The sequence below is a fragment of the Myotis davidii genome, unplaced genomic scaffold, assembly GCF_000327345.1.
Source record: "Myotis davidii unplaced genomic scaffold, ASM32734v1 scaffold32, whole genome shotgun sequence".
Classification (NCBI taxonomy): domain Eukaryota; kingdom Metazoa; phylum Chordata; class Mammalia; order Chiroptera; family Vespertilionidae; genus Myotis; species Myotis davidii.
In genome coordinates, this window is record NW_006286587.1 from 5,303,590 (window position 1) to 5,327,274 (window position 23,685).

The 23,685-nt window shown below is 38.9% G+C and overlaps 1 protein-coding gene across 2 annotated transcripts in view; it reads left to right on the forward strand.

Annotated features, from left to right (window-relative positions):
• The window catches only part of PLCB1 (phospholipase C beta 1), a 631,360-nt gene that overhangs the window by 225,499 nt on the left and 382,176 nt on the right, over positions 1–23,685 (forward strand). For both annotated transcript variants that reach the window (XM_015560268.1, XM_006758081.2), the window contains exon 2: positions 7,427–7,495. The gene's annotated coding sequence lies outside the window, so the exon portion shown is untranslated. The remainder of the gene's footprint in view (positions 1–7,426; positions 7,496–23,685) is intronic.

Sequence of the window (23,685 nt, forward strand, 5' to 3'; positions counted from 1 at the left end):
CTTCTTTAGTATATATATTTTCCATGGTGATTACGAAGACTTTTTTCTCAGTTTTTATGTCAACCAAATAAGGTTAAAGTACAGCCAATTACTTTCATTTTAAATTTCACATGCTTTTCATTCATCATTTTTTAAAAACTGCAAGAAGCTATTTTCAGATATAATATACTCCAGGACTTTGGAAGTTGTGTGGTGCGTTCTCCCCACAGTCATAGATGCATCAGGTTATAAACATAAATACTATAACAATTGTTTTATTAATTCTATATCTTAATAAAGCTTCGATGCTATGGATATAATTTTACGGTTATCTGCGTTAGCTTTCAACGTAAGCAACTTTCATTCTTAGATGAATATGTAAAAGTTTCTCGGGAGCTAGAGAAGAAGGTTAAGAAGGAGAAAATTTGGCTATTGCATAACCAGAAGTTGAACTATCTTTCTGATTATCTACAAAGAAAAAATTAACTAGAAATTTGCCAATACCATTTATATTGCCTTTTGGAGACACAGTCTTTGGTAGCTAGCATTGCATTCTATTTATCCGATGGCTTTTCTCATACATGAACAAAGACATGTGCTCTTTCTTCCATTTGTATAACTCAGTTAAATACTCCTGCTATTTTATCAATACTAAAAAATAATCTTTTAGGGCAAAAATTACATCTGGGAGTAAATGGATTCTTTTTCTATCCTGTACCCAATTTCAGTGATTTGGGGCAATTGATATATTTTCTCTGGCACTCAATTTCCTCATCTGAAATATGTTTCAATTCCAAAATTCTATGATTCATTTATAATAATTGTTTCATGTTGGCTGTGTTTAAGAAAGATAGCAGCATTGCAGTCATTTTTATGCTGGGTTAGAGTGCCAAGATATATAAATTCATCCCAATTCCTTTCTAATTAAATACATTAGCACTTGGAAACGATTGGGGCCCTGTATATCTATTGTTGCAGAACAAGGTACCACAAACTTAATGGCTTAAAATAGGGATCCTCAAACTTTACAAACAGGGGACAAGTTCACTGTCCCTCAGACCGTTGGAGGGCCGGACTATAGTTAAAAAAAAATACTATGAACAAATTCCTATGCGCATTGCACATATGTTATTTTGAAGTAAAAAAAGCAAAACGGGAACAAATACAATATTTGTATTTGCATGTGGCCCGCGGGCCGTAGTTTGAGGACCCCTGGCTTAAAACAACACATTTATTATCTTACAGTTTGAATGGGCAGGGTTTCACCTGCTTAGGGTCCCCCAAGGCTGTATGAAAGGTGTCTGCAAGGCTGCTTTTCATCTGCAGTTGGAGTTCTTCCAACCTCCTTCTGGTTGTTGCCACAATTCAGTCCTTTGTCATTGTAAGACTGAGGCCCTTTCCTCATAGAGGCCTTCCCTTTTCATGGGCAATAAACAACATAGTCATCAGGCCAGCATGGCCACTGCTTCACATCTCTCACTTCTAGATCCTGTGGGAAAGTCTCATCTCGCTTGAGGTTAAATTTAAGTCATCTGATTGGATCCTTTAATTACACCTGCACCATCCCTTCCCATTTGCCATAAAGCAGTGGTTCTCAACCTTGGCTGCACATTAGAATCACCTGGGAATCCTTTTAAAATCCTGATTTCTGGGCCTCATCCTCCAGAAATTCTGTTTCTTTGTTACTAATGTTGTGGCCCCACCCCATAACAAAGAAACAGAATTTCTGGAGGATGAGGCCCAGAAATCAGGATTTTAAAAAGATTCCCAGGTGATTCTAATGTGCAGCCAAGGTTGAGAACCACTGCAATAAAGGGTAACATACTCATGGCAGTGAGAGCCCATCATCTCTGCCCTATTCCATTAGTTACATTCTTTACCTACCTGTTCTTGGCTTTTGTACTGGCTAGCATCTTTTCTCTCTCACTTGGAATTGGAAATATCATAAGCTTAACAATGTATCCCTCTGCAGTTCTCCCTGCTTGCTAAGCAGAGATGTTAGTTAAATATCTCAGTTGATTTAACAGCAGCCCAGTGAGGAAGGTTTTGCTGGCATCTGCAGCTCTCTTTGACAAACAAGCATAGAAGGCACAGACATCTGTAGTAACTTGCTTAATAATGCGTAGATTCCAAATGACAATTCCCAGTTAAGTTTTCTGCCTCCTTGTTTGATGGAATTCACACTGCACTTATGCTAGTTTTGTTTAAAGAAATTCAGATCCACCGCTGTTCTCTTTTCTCCGCTGTGGTTGTTGGTGATGGTCTGTGCATCTCTTTTCCATTGGTGTTTCCTACACTGAGACTCTGGTGCAGATTCTGGAGGAGAAGACGGGAATCAAGGCGAGGGAACAGAGACCAGACCAAGTGAAGCGGAGCGCAGGGATTTTTTCTTTGGAAAAGTACCTACACATATTTTTCACTCCCTCAGAGGTGGGCTAAAGCTAAGAACAATGAGTTGTCTGTGCCATCTGCTTCTCTTTAAATTAAATCCCTCCATTTTAAGGACTGTACGATAGTGTTTTTCAATATTGAGCATTTTAGGGAGGTTGGACTGTCAGTAAAGCATATTACTGTCTGCTACTTTTGGCAAATGGAGATTGAACAACTTACTGAGTGTACCCCATGTGAAGGTACACATAATCGCCCCTCCCCCTCACACACACCCAGCCATTAATATCTTCCCTGTGAAATGTTTATGACTGTAATTGCTGCTCTGATTATATATTGTGTGAACTTGAAGCACGTTATTATACTGGGCAGCTAATGGAATTTAGCACAGAAATAGCTATTCTGGAAAAGACTTGAGTTTTGAATTGTATTCTTCCCTGAGTTTGCAGTGCATTTCATGGCTCATCTACCTCACAGTGTGCTTGTAGCTGATGGATTAAAATCTTTCTGCTGAATAGTAAACAGCAGAGTCAATTTAGTCGTTCCTTAGCTTGCTTATCTCAGTTCTCTCATCACTCATTCAAAATGTCAAAAATAAACTCTTGATTACTGTTGATTCACCTTTATGAGTACTGAGAAAGGGGGAAGTTTGTCATCCATCAACACTTCAATCGGATGTATTGGGGGGGGCAGGAGTGTGATCTCCTGGGGGGGGCATTGTGTACCTTGAAAATAAAGGGGGCCTGTTAGTTCATTGTTCTTTTATTAGTCCAGGAAGCCCACAGGCCTTTGTGGACCCCAATACCCTTTCCATTGTGGGGTGAGCTTTGAAGTGAGAGAACCAAAATTTTCCTTTTTGCCCTGACCAGTTTGGCTCAGTGGAGAGAGCATCGGCCTGCAGACTGAAGGGTCCCGGGTTCGATTCCGGTCAAGGTCATGTACCTTGGTTGCGGGCACATCCCCAGTGGAGGGTGTGCAGGAGGCAGCTGATCGGTGTTTCTCCCTCATCGATGTTTCTAACTCTCTGTCCTTTCCTTTCCTCTCTGTAAAAAATTCAATAAAGTATATTTTTAAAAAATTTTCCTTCTTTTGCTTTTCTAACGATGTTGTAAAGTAGAATGTAAAGGTTAGATAGTATAGTGTTTTCAGCAAACAAAATGATTTCAGTGGTTGCTTACATTTCTGAATGACTAGAGACCTTTTACTTGTATAGGGTACAATGTGATGCTAAAGACATTTATTAGGAGTTGGTGGCTCTTGTTTTTCTTCAATTAAATCAAATTAAACTGAAATTGGGCATACTTTTATGTTCAGTAGGTGTGATATTTTTGACAGTTCTACTATATACAAAGAAATGACAGTTTTAGATTCTTCATACAACATACAATAACATACAAGTAGCATCAGCATCACCTGAGAGCTTATTAGGGATGCAGGTTCTCAGGTTGCCCCAGTCCCGTTGAACCAGAAACTGGTGGATGGCGCCAGGCAATGTGTATTTTAAGTCTCCCAGGGGACTGTCATGCAGGCTAAGGTTTGAGAAGTATGATCAGACTCATGTTATAGATGATAAAACTGATGCTGGGCATGGTATGGTGACTGGCTGAATACATAACTGGGTAATTTTAGGGCCCTTATTCAGACCCCTATTTACCCTTAAAGTCACATGACCTCTGTTTCTTAAAAGGAAAACAGTAATTCGTAAATGAATTGAAAAGGGGGCCACTTCCCTGCTTTCTAATAGCGAGAGTGGTTTGTTTAAACTGTTAGCACAAGAAAATTAACCTAGAAAAAGTTTTAATGACACAAGGAACAGTTTTGTGGTCCTGTGCATCGGGTTCCTCATTTTCTTGTTAGTGGAGGAGAGAATAGGATGCAGTTAAGCCCCCGAGGGGGTGGCTGCTGCATGTTAATAGAAGTGGAAGACACTATTTTAATCATCACTTTCTTGCCCAATGAGTCCACGGGCAGATTTCCCACCCGGGTCTTTCCCATGCTACATTACCCACATTGACAGAGCCCCGTGGAGGTTTTCCTGCACACACAGTGTTATACGCTGGCGAGTTTCTCCGTCTTTGTGATGTGAAATGAATCCCTCGGGCATCTGGCATTAACTACCCCTCTGTGACTTGGGGAATGAGCATTTCCTCTTGAGCAGAAAGGAGAAAACACCGTTCATTATGTGTAGTATAAAAGACTGTATAATGATGCCTGCTAAGGTCTAGTTCCATGTGAACTCAATTTGGGCTTTGTGTGTATAAACAAACAAGTAAAATTTACGTCTATTGTTTGTTCAACTGGGAAGCATTTTCCTGAATAGAAAATGTTGCTATAAAATTGGAAAAATGCCTTGTGTATGTGTGTGGGATTTTTTGTGGTTTTTTTTTTGCCTACATGTAAAACATCATGCAACATATGTGAAAAGTGCATTAAACATAAATGTCAGCATTTTATGAATAATTATAAAGAGAACACACAGTTAACAACTGCTGAGGCTAGGAGTGATTGTGCTAACTCTCTAGGCACCTCTACTGTGTATCCCCGGTGACTTGTAACCTCTCTGCATTTACACCTGCTCTTTCCTCTCCCTGGACATCCCCACCCCCAAACACACAGAATTGTAAGGCTGCAAAATTTCTTCCTAATGCTTATAAATTGGCTGAAAAGATGCCATAGCCCTCATGTCCCATGTCTGCAGGGCACTTTGAGATGTCTCCTTTAGAGTATAAGAATTGGTTTTTTGCATGGGCATCTCAACACAGGTATCAGTTCTTTGTGGTTGTGTGTGTGTGAGTGTGTGTGTGTGTGAGAGAGAGAGAGAGAGAGAGAGAGAGAGAGAGAGAGAGAGAGAGAGAGAGAGAGAGAGAGAGAGAGAGAGAGAGAGAGAGAGAGAGAGAGAGAGAGAGAGAGAGAGAGAGAGAGAGAGAGAGAGAGAGAGGGATTTCTCAGTACCTAGACTGTACCTGACATACTGCCGCATTCAGTTGGTTTGAGGGACTCAAACCAACATCTCCATAATGCACTATCATCTTGCCCAAAGTTTTGAGTCCCAGTGAGGAAGATGGAAATCCCAGAGTTGTTTATAACTCCTCTATTTTCTTCTCTTAGTGCTACCTCCATACTATCACTCTCATCTTTGTCTGCCTCTGGGCTCTCTCCTTTCTCCAATTTCCACTCAGTGTGGTCTTCAAGCTTAGTTCTTGTTTCTCCTCTTCCAACAAATGTTTTGGTTGATGTTGCTGTAGAGGTAAAGAACCTGGGCCAGAAGCACCACTTCCTCATGTCTGAGGACTTTATTATACATAGGGGCCCAGAGCACAAATTCATGCACCTTGGAAGGGACTGTGGGCTGCATGGCTGCAGTGGGCATGGGGCCGGTCTTGGCCCATCATCCGCATCCCCACCCAGTCCCTCCCTCCGTGGCCCCTGGCCCCCTGTCTGCTGGCAGACCCGCTCCCACCACCGCTCCCACAGGCTGATGGCGCCCATCCTGCTCGCACCCACTGGTGTCTGCCCCCTGGTGGTCAGTGCACATCATAGCAAGCAGTTGAGCAGCCTTAGCAAATCATTAGCATATTATGCTTTGATTGGTTGAATGGCTGACTGGCTGACCGGACACTTAGCATATTAGGCTTTTATTATATAGGGTTTGCTTAAGTGAAGCCTTGAGTCCTGTTGTTGATACTCTTGTTTTCTAACATTTATAAAGTGATCTTTACTATTGTGGATGGTGTGGCCTTAGAGGAACCATGGCACCAGTTACTTTATCCTGCAAATTCCTTGCTGGCTTGTTGCCTGTCATACTTCAGGGTTTGGGAGGATTCCCACAGAATCACACACAACTGGAAATGGGTTAAAAATAAGAAAAATGGGAAAAGCAAACTAGATCAAGATGAGCAAAAGAAGAGAGGGCACTGGTTCTTGTCTTCCCTTCAGCCCACTCAGAGGTTTGTGGTAGTATCTTTCTGTGTCATCTCCTGTGACTTTTCTTCACATGTTCAGGGCCCCAGCAATGGAATACTGAATGTTGCCCAGGCCAGTCCCATTTTGTGATGCCATTATGCCTTTCCTCTTACTGTTTCTTACTCCTGGATCTCTCTCTGTTTTTCTCCTCCTCCCTACCCCTTTCTCCTGCAGTGTTCTCCTTCTCTAAGTGTTTAAAGGTCATGGATACCTCAAGGTTCTACTCAAACCTCTGGTGCTTTTCTGGATCTTTGCTGATGTACCCTCCAACTGAGATAAGCCCCCTCCCTCCCCACCTCCCCTCTCCATGCTCAGTCACTCCTCCAGGGCCTTTTCTCTGAGCCAATAGGGGAAAGCTCTCTTTGCTCTGCCGACCTCCATAGCAGTTAACTTTAAATTTGACCTTGACACTTTCTCCTTGCTCTTCAGTAAATGCATTTCTTAGTCTTCTATTTGATGGCAAGTCCATCCAGAGAAGCAATCATATATTTTGTCTTGTACTTCTGAGTAACTTGCATATTATAGGTCTTCAGAAATATATAATAAATGAAGGAAAAGATCAAGGTGTAAGGTATGTGTGCAGAAGGCTTGTGTTGGGGTGGCTAGGGGAGGCAGATTCATCTCATTTACCATGGCCAGGTGAGCTGGGTATTCTGTGAGCTGTTGGGAGGAGCATCATCTTCTACCCTTTCCCCCTCATCCCTCACCCCACTCACATGGCCTCACTTACACCAGAGTGACTCTTAAGATTATTTTTCAACAGGAAAACAAGAAGGCCGGATTCATCAGGACTTAGGAATGACTTGTACAATAGACTAGGGGCCCACTCCACACAACATTATACCCACAATTAGACGATATATAGAATATATATTAACCTGAGTAGTTAAAAGTTTGCTATCTTTTTTTTTGTTTCCATTACAATTCAATACATCATTAGTATAAAAGGAAAAATATCCCAACTTCTGAGAAAACTTCAGGCAGGTCTCAAGATATTATTTTTTTAAAGTGATGTAAATGAAAAGAGATCCAACAAAGAAAAGAAAACAAAGAGGTCTGTGTGGATGCTTAACAGTTTCACATTTTTGCCTTCCAGGAGACGGAGCTGTTAGATCTCAGCCTTGTCAAGGATGCCAGATGTGGGAAACACGCCAAAGCTCCCAAGGTAGGAAGTGGAGCCTTGTGCCCGCACCAGATGCTGCCTTGATTATTTAGCTGTGTCATAGTGTCAATTAATTGCCCCAATTAAAAGTTTCTCTGTTGTAGATGTTGTAAAACACAATAAAGCAGCCGATCGTAGTTGAAGCCATGCCCTCAACGCTTCCACTTTTGTTAAAAGACAGAAACCTTGAGCAAATATATAGGCAGTTGGATATAGGGTCTTGCTTTGTTTTTGTTGGAATACAATAACAATGCCAAACTTACTGAGCAATTCTACATAGCTAAAATGTGTTTGAAATTACCTGCAAAATTTCTTGAACCTCATCAACATAAGTAATAGTATCTTTGACACACGATAAACAAGACCTGATACCTCACATGTTTTGCAATGGAAATCATTCCATCTGTGAAGCCCAAAGGGCGTAAGAGTTCTTTCTGCACAGTTACTAGTGGAGACCAGCACACCTGGGACCAGTGGTGTGGAATGTCAGTTTGTTTTGGTGTGAAAAACTTACTGAAGAAATACTCAACGCAGTGTTTGCACTTTCATTTTTTGAAGATTGTTTAAGCATGCTGAATAAGGGACAAAATATTTGTTTTTAACACAGAATATCTGGTAGGGTATAGCATGATATGTTGACTCACCACCAAAGTGGGAAATTAATTAATTAATTGGGGTGACACTGGTTAACAAAATTATACAGGTTTTGGGTGCACAGTACTGCAACACATCATCTTTACACCATATGTGTGTTCACCACCCCCGGTAAAGTTTCCAGCCATCACCGTTTATCCTCTCTAAACCCAATTTTAATTCTTTAAGTACTTCCTTTCTAGCACAGAGAGTTCAATGTGGGAAATTAATTAATTAATTGGGGTAATACTGGTTAACAAAATTATACAGGTTTTGGGTGCACAGTACTGCAACACATCATCTTTACACCGTATGTGTGTTCACCACCCCCGGTAAAGTTTCCAGCCATCACCGTTTATCCTCTCTAAACCCAATTTTAATTCTTTAAGTACTTCCTTTCTAGCACAGAGAGTATTGGCAAATAGGGAAGTATAGGTGCCATTCAGTAGCTTTTGCCTCTTTCATGGAAATTGACATAAAACTAGCAATTTTCTATTTGAGTATCTGCCTGAAACTTTTGTCTTATTCTTTAAAAGTCAAAATAGTTTCTTTGAAATCAAAGAGTATCGTTATTTTATCTCTGACAATGCAGGAAGACAAAAAAGTCACCTATAATTCTTCTTCTTCAGATATATAACAGCACAACCGTTGCTTGCAAATTTTGCCATAGAGTAAGAACCCAAATACTGCTTTCGTTACTAAAAGGGGTTAACAATTATCTACCAGAAAATGTGAGAAAGAAAAAGAAGGGAAAATCAAAGTTATTTTCAAGAAAGTTGCTATCGGTGTTTCCTGTGAAAACAGTATCTTACTTACATTCATCTCAGAAATATCATGGAATTTCAGTAGTTTAGTTTTTCAGTTTTGTAACATTAATGGTTTGTTGATGATTCAAAATTGTTCACAGTTTGTAGTGTAGGAAAGGATATTTTTTTCTTCTCCCAACAATATTTCAGCCAAGTTTCTTATAAGCCTGTTAGAGCTATATTGGTAACATTGTAATAAAGTTTGCCTTTTCATTCAAGTTTATTGGCCTGACTTGAAATTTCATTCTCAGTATTTGTTAAAGACAGTTGTCTACACTTTATCCCCCTCCCCACAGCCCCAGGCATCATGAGTCCAAGTCAGTTCCTCAGCCACATGGAGCGTTTCTCAGGCTAGTCTTTTTAATTGCAGCCCCCAGCCTGCCTACTGGTTGTGCATCATGTATGGATGCGGTTTGATAAATAGCTATGGAATGATGACAAATGAACAGAGCTGTGCTCAGCTGATAAACCGCTATTAGATCCTAAAATGCATCTCTTGAGGACAGTCGTAGACACTAGGAATACTCTGGCTTTGGCTGCATTTCTACCAAAGACTGCTTTCTCTGTGGATTTTCCATGTTCTTCGCTCTTCCCCCTTTCGATTTCTTGCTGGTTTTCAAGAACCTCAGTCAACTCAGAGTTCTTCCTCATTGGTTAAGTCATGATATTATTACTAGTAATAATGATGATGATGATAGATGAGTATTTTATATCATTGCTATAAGGATTAAATGAAATAATTCACTAGCAAAGCTTTAGCAGAGGAGTTCTTAAATTTATCTGCCTCTGGAACGATCTGGGAAACTTTTTAAAAAAATGCTGATGCCTGTTCTCCACCCCCAGACATTCTGGTGGTGGAAGAATTTAATTGATATAAGTGTGGCATGCACATCAGTTTTGAAAAGTAAATTTGCAGCAAAATTTGAGCACCACTGCCTTAACTTATTACTACTATATAATAAATCCTCACTAAATATTAACCACTCTTGTTGGTATTATTGTCATTATTTTTGTATATATTATTATTAAAAGCTTCATGCTGGATTTGCATTTGGTTTTCATTTTGCTCACTTAACTTGGAAAAGTTTCTTATAAATAGAAATTGGATCAGGGGTTTGACTGAAAGGGGTTTTGTGGATTGATGGGGAAGAAATAAGCTGCTAATCATACCAGTTTAAAAATCTTTAAGTTGTAAAAGAAAACCCAAGCTCAATTGGATAAATAAAAACAGAATTTATTAAAAATGATTGGAATGTATTGAAAATTTCAGTGGGAGTGCTGGATTTAGGTGATGTTTCATTTAGCTGCTCAAAACATGTCATGGCCCTGACTGGTTTGGCTCAGTGGATAGAGCGTTGCCATGCGGACTGGAGTCCCAGGTTCGATTCCGGCCAAAGGCATGTACCATGTTTCGAGCACATTCCCAGTGGGGGTGTGCAGGAGGCGGCTGATGGATGTTTCTCTCTCATCAATGTTTCCAACTCTCTATCCCTCTCCCTTCCTCTCTGTAAAAAATCAATAAAATATATTTTTTTAAAAAACAAAAACAACAACATGTCATGAAGGTAGAGAGTCCCAAGTTCGATTCCGGCCAAAGGCATGTACCATGTTTCGAGCACATTCCCAGTGGGGGTGTGCAGGAGGCGGCTGATGGATGTTTCTCTCTCATCAATGTTTCCAACTCTCTATCCCTCTCCCTTCCTCTCTGTAAAAAATCAATAAAATATATTTTTTTAAAAAACAAAAACAACAACATGTCATGAAGGTAGACATGACCAAGCTGGCATCCAAGGTGCTGGAAGGGATGGATGCCTTCTAGCCTGGGGACCCCATAGGGGGCATCTTCTGCAGGCCACTCTGGCAGATCCTGGCTTCCCCAGCAGCATTTCTATAAGGCAGGGACCAAAGAGAGAGGAGCTCCCTCTGGAGTATTCCAGAATGATTGCAGAATAACCACCTCACAGAAAGAGGTGCAAGGCCCGGAGGAGGAAAACTAAAAAAGAGAAGACCATGGACTTGACTAGAAAGAAAGCAGCAGGACTAGCAGTGGAAGATTAGAAAGTGTAAAGGCATCAGTATGGAGTGAGAAAAGCTTAGAATCTTAGGGTGGAAGGCAATGCAAAGGAAGACAGATTGCCTAGAAGACTTTCTGTGGGGGCTCACAGAACATAAAAGAAGACCATTTGTGGAGCAGAAATTATTTATCAAAAGACCCAGGCACCTCGCAAATATTTATCTACGCATTCGTATTATTTCTGTTTTTCACAGCTTCTTCTTATATAAAAATTCATGATCTAGTTGAGATGAACTGTTTTCTGTGCCTGCTGTGATTTGAAGTAACATTTGTAAGAAATGGAAAAGCTTCTATGCGTTACTCAGTTAATGGATTTTAAATGTCAACTCCCAACACAATACATAAACTCCCGATAGGATTTTCTGCATACGGCCTTTGTTCACGTTACCAATTTTGAAATTTTTCAAATTTAAAAAAAGAAGATCGGTTGGGAGATTTTTATCCAAAGGTAAAAGCTAAATGTTAAAGACATCTATCTTGTCCTTTGAAATCTAACATGTATTTTTTATGTTTCCTTTCATGCTCTCGCTCTTTCTCCCTCCCTCTCAGGCTGATGAGGGACAGGTAGAGGTCAAGGTGCTATTGTAATACATCTCGTCTATGCTATAGACTAGCAATTTTCAAGCTTTTTTTTATCTCCTGACACACATAAACTAACTACCAAAATTCTGCAGCACACCCAATAATATCTTATATTTTTGACCAATCTGAAAAAATGTATAATTTTGATTCATTCACACCACACGGCTATTGCTACATTGGTTGTTGTCATTTTTTTTATTTATTTGACAATCTAAGGGAAAAGAGCTCAGTGACTCTTGACTAAATAATCAGGCATTGCATGTTTTAAAAATTCATATGGTTAGAAATCACTGCTATAAACACATGCTCTCTAGATCTTCATTTCAAAAGGATCTTTGCTGTTTAAGAAGAGAGTTTATCACTCTGGTTTCTGATCTATTAGTGGTTCCTGACCCTGCAGATCAATTTAGCGGCTCATGGGCAGAACTAATCAAATGGAATATGCCTGACGAGAATGAAAACCGTCAGTGTCTTATGCGGAGCAAGGTGTTTTGTGAAACTTTTTCTTCATGTACTTGAGTGTGTGTTCTGGGTCACAGCACAAAGTGTATGGTTTTGCTTTCGGCCATGTCAGAAAGGTTTCAGACATGCTGCTGGCAAAGGTAGTTTCTTTATCCTCGGGATTCTGAGGAAGTATTTCAACCCGAGATGTATTGAAAAGTTAATGGGAATGGAAACAGCTAGATAGGGGCTCGATGTCGGCTCTGCCATTAAGGAGCTTAAGAAAGCTGTTCTTTCATTTTGTGCCTCTACTTCCTCATCTATGAAGTTGGGGGTGAGAATACATGATGGTAGGTATATGCATTCTGCTGACCCTTGTTTCCAACTAAAATGAGAAGTTAATCGAGTCAAGGCACTCCATCTTACAGATTATAAAATCCATGTCCAGCAGGTTTGCCTTGGTCATAGCAAAGCAGGTGAACTTAGAAAACCAGGTCACAGTCTAAGCAAGGTAAGGAGCTATGCAAACAGAAAGGAAAGAAAGGACAAAAGGCTTCTTGAAAGCAATTCTAGGCTGGCCTAGCAGCTCTTCCAGTTTTTAGTACGTGAAACTCAACTCAGCCGACATTCAGCTCTCCATGCTTGCGGCAATATCACTGAAGGATAGTTCTGTAGTTTTACTTTCAAACTGTGTTTGGGCAAAGGAAACTGCTCCATATGCTGAGCTGGCAATTAAGCAGTGCATTTTGTTGGTAAAGGACAGTTTCTTTCAGATGTGTGATGTTCCTTTGAATACGGATTCCTTGTAAATATCCATGTCACAGTTAAATTCGAGAATTTATAATAACCTGATTCTGGTGACACTATATGCCAGAAGATAGGTTAGAATAAAATGAAATCTTAAAAATTCAGCAGGTTCTGTTTTCCTAAGTCCTATATGGAAATGATGGCTATTCATTCTTTATTGATCTGACAAAGGGTCATTGAGTGCCTGTTTTTGCCAGGCACTGTTCTGGGCACTGGGAAAATAGCAATGAACAAAAAAGACACACAGCTCTGCTCTCATATAACATCCTATTTTGAAGTGGGGGTGTGCTGGTAAACTGGCTTTCAAAAAGAAAGAGAGAGAGAGAGAGAGAGAGAACAAGAGAAAGAAAGAAGAAAAAGAAAGAAAGAAAGGAAGGAAGAAAGAAAGAAAGAAAGAAAGAAAGAAAGAAAGAAAGAAAGAAAGAAAGAAAGAAAGAAAGAAAGAAAGAAAGAAAGGAAGAAAGGAAGAAAGAGAAAGAAAGAAAGAAATTCACTGATTTGTTGTGTTCCCTAATTTCCTTTGGGTAGTAAATATTCTTAACCTACTAGGATTGAACCACAACCTGGTGTCACCGAACACAGAGTTGGAAAGCAGTGTATACCACAGCTTCTGCCATGTGAACAGGCTCTGGAACCCCTCGGGGGGCGGGGGGGGGTGCAGATAACAGATAAGTCCCCCTGAGAGGAATAAAGCAGGACAGACACGATTGACCATGAGTTGTGAAGAGGCTTGCTCTTTTGTAGAGCCATCTGGAGTAAGTTCTCTTGGCGAGGTGAGGTCATGTAAGTAGAAATAAGAATTAAGGGAAGGAGGGGCATTCCGGGAAGAAGGCATTGTAAGAGCAAAGGATCTGAGGTAGGAACATGCCTGGCATATTTGAGGAATAGCAAGGAGGCCAGTGTGGCTACAGTGGAGTTCAAGACAGAAAGAATGATGACGTCAGAGAGGGGGCCAGGGGCCGCATTGTTTTGGGCTTCATAAGCCATGCTAATGATTTGGGCTTTTCTCTAGGGAAATGAGAAGGAAATTGAAGTTTCTGAGCAGAGGAGAAACAAGATCTGACTTTAGCTTTTAAAAGCATCACTGGCCAGTGTTGAGGGTAGACCACAGAGGACAAAGGAAGCATCAAAGAGACCAACTAAATGACTTTTGCAAATATCCTGGGCAGTGTTGATGATGACCAGGAGGTGTAGAGACACATGTGAGAATCTGAATATGTATTGAGGGTTGAACCGCAGGCTTTGTTAATGCACTGGATGTGAGGCATGAGAAAAAGTAAGGATTCAGGGACAAGTCACAGTGTTTTGACCTGGGAAAGTGGAAAAATTGAGTTGCCATGTTCTGAGACGGGAAGGAAGAAGCACCCTTACACAGAAAAATCCAGTTTGGTTTTTCAATATTTAAAGGTTGAGATGCCTAATTAAACTTGACTGGATGATGTCATATTTGGACGTACAAACCTGAAATTCAGGGGAAATATTGGCCATGATGTTATAACTTTGATTATTTAAAGCTCAAAGCCAAGTGAGGTCTCCTAAGGAATATAGGCACAAAACAAAGAGGTCTAATGTCTGAACCCTGGCACCTCCATTTAGGCTTTGAGGAGCTGAGGAGGAGTCAGTAAAAGAGTTTGAGAATGGAATATTCCAGAAGACTTGGAAGCAGGGACCTCAAACAGATACTTGTGGTACACCAGTATTCATAGCACATTACTCAAAATAGCTAAAAGGTACCAACAACTCAAACACCCATCATTAATGAATGGATATACAAAGTATACCATATACATACAATGGATCCAGCCTTAAAATTGAAATGAAATGTTGATGCAAGCTATAATATGTATAAACTTTGAAGACAGTATTCAAGAGAAATAAACTACACACAAAATGACAAATATTCTACAATTCCACTTATATGAGATACCTAGAAGAGTAAATTCAGGGAGCCAGAAAAATAGAATGGCAGCTTCCACAGGGTTGGGGAGGGAGAATGGGGAGTTATTGTTTGATAGGTACAGACTTTCAGGTAGATAGGATTAAAAAGTTATGGAGATGAAAGGTAGTGATGGTTGCACAACACAAAAAGGTAAATTTACCTAATGTCACCAAACTGTACACTTGACAGTCATTGAAATGGTCAGTTTTATGGCATGTATATTTTACCACAATTAAAAAGAAGGAAGCAAGTGAGAATGAGTAGCTGATGAGGAGGAATATGAAGCAGGAGAGAGCATATCCTGGTCACCTAAAAAAAGAATTTCAAGAAGGAGGGAATAGTCATTTTGATTAAAAAGGTAGAATTTCCTTCTTGCCATTTTTTTCTTCTTTTCACTTTGGCATTCTTGTAATTTTACTGATGATACCATTTTATATATGCTTTAAATTTCCCCATATATCCTCAGCATTTCCTGCTAATATTCAAAATGGGTTATTTGTTTAAGAGTTGTCAAATCTCAAATGGCTCCTCATAGAATCTTGATGCCAATATATAAATCTCATAATGAGCTGTTATTTGGATGTTATACAACAGTGGTTTCAATTAATCATCCAGGAGGCCTAGAGTTGAAATGAGTGCTGTATTTATTGTCCCCTTTTCTGATCGGATGCTGTCTCCCTGACTTTGAACACATTTCACCATTGTGGGAAGCTGCAGTCATAAAATTTGATGTCGATCTTTGAGAAGAAGAAGAAAACCCTTTACACAGCAAAATAAAGGTTTCTATATTTTTCACTCAATTGCTGAAAAGATCTGCCTTTGGTCTATTTTGTTGGTTCCAACTAGATCTTAATTTACCTGATATGGTGCAATAGCTGTCTTTTGGGTCTTTTTTAATTTTTAATTGTGTCATTTCAAATGTGTATTTATTTACATCTTTGCTAGATGGAGAAAAATAGGGCTAAAAAAATCACAGAATTATCTGTGTGTGTATAATGGTTTTGACAGCTAGCTATTCACATTTATCTCCAGATGTAAATTATATGGCATAGTTCTTTTTTTTATGTTCCTTAAATTCCATAGATGTCAGTGGTTTCCTTGGAAACAAAAACCCTTATACAACTAGTCAGAGATTTGATAGCAGAAATATCAGGTTGTGGAGGGGGCAAGGAATGGTTCCCTTGAATATTTGCCTTTAAAACTCTTCTGCCTTATCTACCTGCCCCTAACCCTCTTGGCCATTCACTAGTGGACAAGAGAAAATTTTTAAAGATACCATTAAAATATAGCCTATTTTCTCTAATGGTTAAAAGCTTTTTACCTTTTTAAAGCAATCAAGAATAGGCTAAATCTTTTTGTGATGCTAGTATACATTCCCAGATTTGAGAAGAGATTGATATGTCTCTTATCAACAATTAAATTGGAGCAATTGCTCAGTATATAAGTGTGCCCATCTGTAAAAGACAAGGAACTGAACACATGCATGTCTGAATAAAGACTCTATGCTTTGTATAGTAGCAAGCATCTGTCTTAGTACCCTACTTGCCAAAGAATTCAAAAGGCCCCTGAAGGGTAGTGGAGAGGGAATGGGGAGGCCTCAGTTCTGTCAAGGGGGAATAGTGGGTGAAAGACCCGGCGGCCAAGAGTATTCTCATTGTTGGCCAGAGTGGACCCCTTGTTGAAGACAGGATTAGAAGGTTGTGGCTCATGTTTTCAGTGCTTCTGTCTAATATAATTTGCATCTAAATCTGATTCTGCATGCAATGGTACCCACTTGCATTTTGGAAACATTTTGCAATTAATTCTTTGAAGTGCAATAATATGCCACCTTGTGGATATATCTGATATTCATTCCTTAGATTAATTTTACCTAGTGGACTGCTCTCTAAGCCAGGGTTTTCAGTCTTGGGTTCTGTGTGACATAGAGGAATGAGAAGCACTTGGGGAGCTTTTAAAATCTCGATGTCCAGACCACACCCAGATCCATTAAATCAAAACATCTAGTGTGGGGCTCAAGCACCAATATTTTCTTTAAAGCTCCCCAGAGAGCCCTGCAGTCAGCCAAGTTTGAGAACCATTATTCTAAGTAAAGAGAGCACCACTTAAATGGAGGCTGGAAGTCTGAGATCAGATCATCTCCTGAGGCCTCTCTTTTTGGCTTGTGCATGGTCATCTTCTCCCTTTGTTTCCACATATTCCTCCTTCTGTACCTATCAGTGTCCTAATTTCCTCTTCGTCTGAGGGCATCTGTTACATTGGATTAGAGCCCACTCCAATGACCTCCTTTTAAATTAATTACCACTTTAAAGACCTTGTCCCCAAATACAGTCACATTCTGAAGGACTCGGGATTAGGGCTTCAACGAATGAATTTAGAGGACAAACATCGAGTCCAAAACAGTATTTCCTCATTACATTATAAAATCAAGCTTATGGTTTACTTTTCTAAACGAATAGCATTGTAGGATTGTTTCACAATTGATGTAATATAGATACGTTGACTTTTTCTTTTTTTTATAATCAATATGATTGTCAAAGTGGATAGACGTGTGTGGGGATCGTTTCAGGAGTAAACACTGTTGTTTTGTTCAGAGTGCCTCTATTGCAGAAAGGTGTTTTTTTTCTCTCTTATTATCAGCACATCCATACTACTCCAGAGCACCCAGTGTGTGTCTTCATGCATTTTAAGTGCCTAAGGGCTTATAGACATCAAGTACACAAGTTCTTGGGTCAAGTTGCCAAGCCTCAAAGCCAATAACTGAGTGTATAACTCAGTTATTCCACATCTCTCAGACAGTTTCCCATCTGCATTATGGAAATAATCTCCATGGTTGTTTTATCTGGTTGCTATAAGGACTCAATGATAAAATGCATGTAGTTCTGATATTTAAAACTACCAGAGGAAATCTATGTTTTATGTATTAACCAGAGAAAAATAAACTTGAAGCACATTTATCTTTGCAGCCAAATACCTACCCTCAGAGGACCATTATAGCAACCCATTCTACTGCGACTTACAGATCTTATTTAGAAAACTGTCCAGATTTGCAGTTGAGTACATTTCTCCCACAATCAAAATAATTTTAGAGCAATTTACTTTTAGTAAGGAAGCGTGGCATCTTTTTTTGCACCCTGAGGTGTTGAAGCAAAATCTGAAGCTCTAGTTTAAAATGCAAGAACAGGTTTTGGGATCGAAGAGATCCAGATCGAATCCCAGTGAACAAATTACCTGAGAGATCACAGGAAGGTTTCTTGGTTTCTCTGTGGGAGTGATAACACCTTCTAGATAGGGTTGTCCACTAAATAGGATTATGGCTGGTAACAAGACAAATCGTAACATTGGACATGCTTTAGGAGCTCACTCATTGCTACGTAACTCCCTGCCTACCTTAGGTTCACTTTTCATTTAAGCTTTTTAGCACTCAGTGAATCTGATAATTAAGCATCTGTATTACTTGAACTGTTTTCTTTTTGCAGTTTAGGTTCTAAAGTAATTTGGCATATAATTTGACATATGGCCCGATTGGGGGAAAACTAGAATGTAATTTGACACAAGGTGTAAACGGAGGAAAAGTCTGGGGACTTAAGGAAATACTCATGTCTACCCTGGAGTTATTGTGAAAATGAAATAATGTACCTACCTGAAATGGGTTAGCCAACCATAATGTGTGATAGAGTAATGCTAATGTGTGGGGCTGCTTGCTATAGTGGACAGATTTAAGAGTAAGTCCTAGTTTATTCTGAGAAATTCACTTTTATCATCTTAGAATGGAAAATAGCTAAATTTTTCTAAATTCCTCCTGTTTACCATAAAACATGAAATCCCAAACAGTAGACTTTGGATGTGATGCCCAACACACAGTAGATACTTGTAAGAATGAACGAATACTTTCCCCATAGTTTTCTCTCTTTCCAGAAGGTAAATTCCGTTAACGTTCTTAGCTATTTACTAGTAAATGTGAAATCTCAAGAACCCGATAAATATTATTGATCTTATGTAAACAGTAGCAATGAAAAGTCAAAATAATGTAATAAAATATTTGCCACTTGACAGATCTTTGTTAATGGCAGAAACAAGGTGTTTTTAAGACAATGGAAATTAATGTCCATAGAGATTTCTAGGAGATGAAAAATTGCACTTTATTTGTTGAAATTTAACTGTGAAACAGGATCATTGGGTCTAACAAGTCAGAAAATTCACCTTTCAGTCTCACACACCAGGATGTTTTCTCTGTACTTCACCATCCAGATGTTTCTTGACATTTCAATTTGTCCCCCCACATTACTGACTTCAGGTAAGACCAGTGGGGCTGGAAGAATTGCTTATCACTCTTGGCCATAAATGGGAGTAACACTGTGAAGAGTCACATTATTTACTCTCAGGGGCAGGAAATGCTTTTTTAGAAACAATCAACTCATTCCTGCCAACATAGTTCCTTGGAATACTAGTACGTGCTATGAGACTGAAAGAAGTTTGGGAGATACTGGGGTTCGTTGTTATAGGAATTCTAAGAGTCTTTCTTGTGTTGGACATGGATTAGGATCATTTACCATTCTTTTTTGATGATGAGCCTTTTTGTCAAGAGCATCTCAAAGGATTAATGTTCTGCTGAATTCACTTTGGTAAATGTTTCTATAGTCTGCATTTAAGAAATTAATCTTACACTCCACACTGTGGCTGGAACACCAGTTTAAGAGTGAGGCTTATTCCCACAATAGAGCAAATGCCCAATTAAAGATGTTTAAAGACCAAGTTCTTGGGTAATCTAAACTAGAAAAGTCTTCTTTTTCTTAAAAATCACTTGATAATATACAGGTGAATTTTATCTTGTATTATATCGATTTATTTTTTAATTTTAAACTCTATTAGCATTAGTCCCACTTATTTTTCTCCCAGATTTAGTCCTTGGCTATGACAGAAAGCCATCAGCATTGCCAATATATCATTCAAGACACAAGAATTGTATAACTTCCACAGTAGCCGGAATGCAGTGTGACCTTTAGGCCCGCATTGTGCATGGTGCACAGCCACTAGGATCAGACTCCTGTGACACTTCTCCCTGGAGATCCCTTTCCTGGGGTTTACATCTTATCACTTGTCTGAAATTGATGTCATTTGGGTTCCTGGAAGGATCTGAAGTTAAGATAAAGTTTGAATTGAGGTTAATTTAAAAGGGAGCAGTCATTTGTAAAAGCCATGGATAACTTCTTCCTGGTTCCCCTGTAGGAGTGTGTGTGTGTTCGTGTGTGTGTGTGTGTGTGTGTAATGATTTTGGGCAAAGGCAGCAGAGAAGGGGTCAAAACTCAGCTGCTATGACCATGGAAGTCTACGCCCCACTCGGAGACGGTTTCACCTTTAAAAAACCTGTCTTAAGCCCTTTTTGCTATGCCCTGCAATCTAGGCTTTCACTTTGGCCACAGTCATTTACCTAACTTCGGCATATCTTGATTTCTTAACCATAAAATGAAGTTCATAATATAATTTCCCTGGGTTGTTAGGAGGATTAAAGGCCATAAGATGTATTTTATAGTCTGCACTTTGTAACGGGTAGCTATTGTTATCCCTAAAACTAAAGGTGACTATGCAGATGTTTAATAGACTTGAAGTCTAGGTCCTTTGACAAATTAGACTCTTGGCTATATCAGCTGTAGTCTCCACTTCTTCCCTTAGGTATTTACATTTGCTACCTATATTAGGCAGGCATTTCACTCTCTGTCAAAGTTTTCTTTTTTCATCATATCTTGACCACTTTTTTAAAAAGCTTGCTTATTATTTACTAGAGGCCATTGGTCGTCTACCTCTGCGGATGACAGGCATAGGGTGCAATCGCTTGGTTGGCCTGGGCCTCCCTCTTCAGGGTGATCCCTGGCCGGCCCCGCACACCCACCACAGCGCTGCTGGCCAGTGGCCTGGGCCTTCCTCTGTGGGGCCCCCAGATCAATTGCTCTGCAGAGGGAGGCCCCACCAACCCGCCACAGCATCGCCAGCAGGGTGGCCTGGCCCACTCTCTGTGGGGCTATCAGTCACAGGGATCTGCCATCGATGGCTCCACAGAGGGAGGCCCCGCTCACCCGCTGAAGCGCCACCAGCCGGGTAGCCTGGGCCTCGCTCTTTGGGGCTATTGTGGAGCCCCCTGCCTCCAATCGATCACCCTGATGCCCGGTGGCCTGGGCCTCTCTCTGTGGAGCAATCGTGGGGCAATCACATCGCACCTTCCTTGGTTGTCCTGGTGCCAGTGCCTGTCATAGCGTGGTCATCCAAAAGTTGTTCTGCTGTTCGATCATTTGGTTGATTTGCATATTACACTTTATTACTATAGATATTTTGAAAATACTAGGTAATATTTCCATTTTTACATTGAATATTTCTTTCCTAGGGGTTTTAGGATTGGTAATAGCTGGTTTAAATTGTTTGCCAACATAATTTTCTTTTTACAAATGATAATTAAATATTACATTTCATGTATTTAGTTGAAATTAAATGTTGTTTTTTATCTGTACATGATTTACATTTGCTTTTACCTTTACAGCATCTTAGTGTAAATTTAGTGAGTTAGAAAAGAAGTCTCATGGGTTGGGATATATACAAATAATTTGGGAAATTAAATATAGGCTTGATCATTTTTACCATTTGGTAAATATCTACTTTATAAAATAGGAGTTAATGAGAAAGATTTACTTGGGGTACTCTGAAAACATATTTCTGTTTTAATCAGTTTACATTCATGCAGTATTGTTTGAAGATTAAAGATTCTTCTGAAGGCATTGTCTACATTTTTTTTTACTTACAAATATGGATACCAGATGAAAATATAAAAATATTAATTTAAGATGTAATATTAATATTACATGTACCTAAGAATATGGAATACCTGAATAATGATAATAAAATTTTGTTTAAACATTGTTAAAGTTCGTATTGCTGTCAAATAAATTATCAGTGCATAATATTGAAAAAGAATTATTCTTAGAGAACTTAAACTAAAAATAGATCATTGAGATATTTCATATGAGTTAGTGGTTGATAGAATTTTTGGAAAGTATATTAAAGAATAAATTGTGTTAGCAATAACACTCAGTATTTAATTTTATGGCCAACTGCTCAAACTTTCATGGTTACAGTTGATCGTTCTTAAGTCAGATAATTTATTTAAAGGATGCTGTAGAGCATTTGAAGTACCATGGAAGTATAGCTAGTCTTCTTATTTTTCCATTAAAAAGATAAAATTATTCTTGTGTGCAAAATACAAAAAGTCACGATATGTCAATTCTTAGCTCTGTAAATAATTTCTTCCTGATTCTTAACTGTTCTACATTATTCTGAAATCTTTAAGTAAATTCTTAAAATGTTCCAAGTAACTTGAAAATCATCAGGTTTCTTCTAATCACGTTCGTAAACATTCTGCTTTTAATTTACTTATATTCATGCCAAATTGAAGATTATGAATCGAGGAACTATGAGGTTGTAAAAGAAAAATAATATGTTGAGCTGAACCATGCGTTGCCTTTGTAAGTTGATCTAGTTTCTCTGGCAACAAAATGTTAGACAATAAATCACGTGGAATCTGTGTAATCAAAACCAGATAGTTGCAGAGGCAGTGGGAGCTTGAAGTTCAGGAGTGTCATCGGACTGTGTTGGTGGCACCTTTGCTGCAATTAATAAGGTGTGGCCTTGTTAACTCAAGACATAAGTTCAAGCTGTGTTGAATCCAAGAACATTAAAAATACTGTGTTTAATTCTAACAAAACATATTGTTTTATGGGCATTAGTTAGTATTAGTTGCACGTGGCAAAACTTTCATCCACAGTTAATTCTAGCACTGCATTGGAACACTAGAATTATGCTTCCTTGTCTCTAAGTAAGTCCTTTTGATTGTATGACCGAGATGTGAAAACCATTTATTGCCTTAATAAAGGCCCGGTTACCAAAACTGAGGGCTTGCATAAACAATCACTTAAGATCAAGATGGGAGAGTGATGGAAAGAATATATCTGTCTTTAATTTTGTCACCATCTGAGCTACTACAAAAAACTTCTTATATGTGGAATCTATGAAAGCAAAACAATTGAACAAACAAAACAAAACAAAAACAGAAACTTAGAGGCCAAAGGGATGGTTGTCAGGGGGGAAAGGAATGGTGGATGGGTGAAATAAGTGAAGGGGAATATAGTCAATAATATTGTGATAAGTTTGTACAGTAACAAATGATTATTAGAATTAGTAAGGTGATCACATTGTAAGGTATGAAAATGTTAAATCACTATATTGTACACATGAAGTTAATATAACTAATATATTATATACTGACTATACTTTAAAAATAATTAAATGGTAAACCTTATGGCAGCTATATTTTACTACAATAAAAAATCAAAACGATTGAAAAAATATTTGAAAAAAATGGAAAGTAAATAAATTGCCTTGCAGTGGTTCTCAACCTTCTGGCCCTTTAAATACAACTCCTCATGTTGTGATCCAACCACAAAATTATTTTCGTTGCTACTTCATAACTGTAATGTTGCTACTGTTATGAATCATAATGTAAATATCTGATATGCAGCATGTCTTAGGCGACCCCTGTGAAAGGGTCGTTTGACTGCCAAAGGGGTTGCGGACCCACAGGTTGAGAACCACTGCCTTAGAGCTTGAATTATTTCAGATATACAAAAAAGTCAGGACTTTATTTCCCAAAAGATCTGTGGTCACTTATTAATTTGCATAAATGACATTAAGTCATTCACTTAACATGTCTTAAGCATAGCCATGATGCTAAATATATTTATCAATTTATCATTCAAAAATAATCTATTGATTTAAAATTATATTAATTATTTGCCATCCATTTACTTTTGAATAGTCACACAATTTCCATTTTTTTATTTTTGTTACTATAAAGTCTAAAGTAAATATC